Source organism: Cornus florida, unplaced genomic scaffold, assembly GCF_030987335.1.
Source record: "Cornus florida cultivar Cherokee Brave unplaced genomic scaffold, ASM3098733v1 CherokeeBrave_3.0.0_Hap2_Chr07, whole genome shotgun sequence".
Taxonomy (NCBI): domain Eukaryota; kingdom Viridiplantae; phylum Streptophyta; class Magnoliopsida; order Cornales; family Cornaceae; genus Cornus; species Cornus florida.
Window position 1 is genome coordinate 34,548,441 of NW_026775577.1, and position 2,807 is coordinate 34,551,247.

The following is a 2,807-nucleotide window of genomic DNA, read 5'->3' on the forward strand; positions in this document are numbered from 1 at the left end:
GGATTAGTTTTTTTTTTTTAATTTGCCAACTCCTTTCATATGAAGTTAATCCTTTCTCTATAATATTTTAAAATAGTTTATTACAGGGTGTTTTGTGAAGTTAATTCTTTCCTTCTGATATTTTATATTATTATATTTTTGTTAAATTTTTTGTGTTTATTTAGTTGGACAAATGTGTCATTGCTAATATTACACTGTAAAGTGTTCAATTAGCATTATCAAGTGTCACAGAAAAATACCAATTCTCATTTAGATTGCTAGAAAGACTATCAAATCAATCATATATCCTGTTACATTGGTGTGCCTACTGCCTATGAGCATTTAGGTTCTCAAGTAAGCAGTAATCAATTTTTTTAAAAAAATAGTACTCCCTCTGCACGGTTCCCAATATATGACACTTATTATAGGACGGAGGAAGTATAATTTTTTTATTATTTTAATTTTGGACAGTTTTCTACTGGCTTTGATTATGATCACATTGAAAAAATAGATAATATGGAACTCTAGCTAAGTTATTCCAAAAGATTAAACTATGATGCTATATCATCCCTAAGTGATGATGTTGTGCTAGGCCAATATCATTCAAAAAGTTGACATCCAAAAATTCATACTCAGTTCCTATGTAGTCTGTTTTACCCCCTCCTAAACCAAACTTCACAGTTTTCCATCTTTAAGTCAAGAACTACATTGTCTATATCATAAGGTGTCGGAGTCAAATTTGAATGTTGATGTGGTGGCTACTACTAATTTGGTTCGGTAAAGCATTTATGAGACAGATCTTCAAAAGATAAGCGCTCGAAATCCTTGATAAGGATAGAGAAACATGAACATCGAATAATGTCTGAATAGAGGCCCCAAATCAACGAGGACAAATCCCTTAACTGTTTATATCTTTGAGTCAATCCCCCATCCAGCATAACTCAGTCTTTCAGTTAATCAGACGTATGTCTCAATTTCCATCCCATGTGCCTTCATTTCTTCAGATGCAAACACCTCTGTTCCCAAATTGGAGACACAGTGAGGACACCTCTTATAAGATGAATTTCTATGTTAATAATGCACTCATTTCTACATACACATCCAAAGCGATAAAGAGATCTTCCAATATAATCATCAATTATCTGTTACAATAGATTCAATTACATCTCTTACCACCATAGTTGGTCAATCCAACCTCCCGGTACTTCAATTGAAATGGTGTCCAACTAGCAGTTTTAAATTATTCAGTCTACACTGCATTCTCTTATATAATCCTACATTTGAAAGAATTATAATTCCTAAAGAAGTCATCCCTTTAAACCTCGAGTAGTCTTCAAATTATCTCTCATACACTTAAATTTCCAACTAATCCAAGGTCCAAACCTCTACCTGATACCGTTTGTCATGCCCCGCTCCCCACAACACGTGAGCCTACACACCATTCATAAAATATACGAAAATCAGTTCAAACCATTGCATACTTCCCTACTCACATTCACCTCAAGACCACCCTCGAGTGAATCAAAATTTGACTTATCGACTATCTTGCTCTTATCTTAACTTTACTCCTTGGAAGCTTTCATTTCGGCTAAAATCCTGAAAATGTTTTGTAAAGAAAATAGGGTGAGCTACAGGAGCCCAGGTTCCCGGTATTTATTAATTTTTGATAAATAAAATGCTTTAGAAAGCGTTCAAAAGGGAAACGCATCCCAAGAGATATACAAGAAACTAAACAAAAGTCCTATTGAAAAACAGATAACCTAAGAAAACAAATTTCTTTAAAAAATTTCAGAAAATTAGTAACTTTAGCACTTTTAGAATGTGAACTGCACGGTTGAGATTTAGCTACCAAAATTTAATTAGGAAAAATAATAATATTTTAATTGACCTAATATGTAAACTTTTATTTCCTAATAATCGATGTCAACTCATATGAGTAAAATATGCTCAAGTAATCCATTCTGAAATAACAAATTCGAGATCATCATCAATACCACAATTGGTCCAATAAGGTGTACTCTATGCATCTTTAGGGACCTCCCCCAAGGGACCGCCATTCCCCGTCCTTCGGATTTTAGGTCTCGCACCTTGGGACCGTGAACGCCCCCACGTTCAACCTAAGGGAAACTCTTACCCTACCTATTTATTTTAGGTCTCGCACCTTGGGACCGTGAACGCCCCCACGATCAACCTAAGGGAAACTCTTACCCTACCTATTTCATGACAAGCGCCTACATTATTGAAGGACCAACCAAATATCGAAGTGTGTAACCATATGCCGTGCCACGAACAAACACTTCCCTTTCTGCCATTACAATCATAATGAAAATTCACAATAAATCAGGTATTTCATATTTTTTGACAAAGTAAAATTGGAAAAATCTTATATGGTCCACTTTAATTTCCTAAAATTTTATATTCAAATACAAAGCATTGATATGATATAAGATTATTTGATGAGATTGCTATCCAAAAATTAACTGAGTAAAAACATATTATTTTCAGAAATTTATCAAAAATAGCATACTAATCCAAATTACATGAAACTAAAGCCATTTTTTCACATGAAGCTAGTTTAAAGTCTACTAGTTTCAGCTCTAAAACTCAACCAGTTCATATTTTCACATGAAACCAATTCAAAGTGTAACAGGCGTTTAAATCACTTTTCATGCTTTAACAAAACTAAAATTTAGTTTTCACAAGGAAAGCATCACCAAGAGAGACTACAAGGGGCAGCGGATGTTTGGAGTACGGTTCTGAATGTTTTTGGGATAGACTGGGTGGTAATGATCTTACATTTAGAAATTACCCATAAGCCTCCATGAATG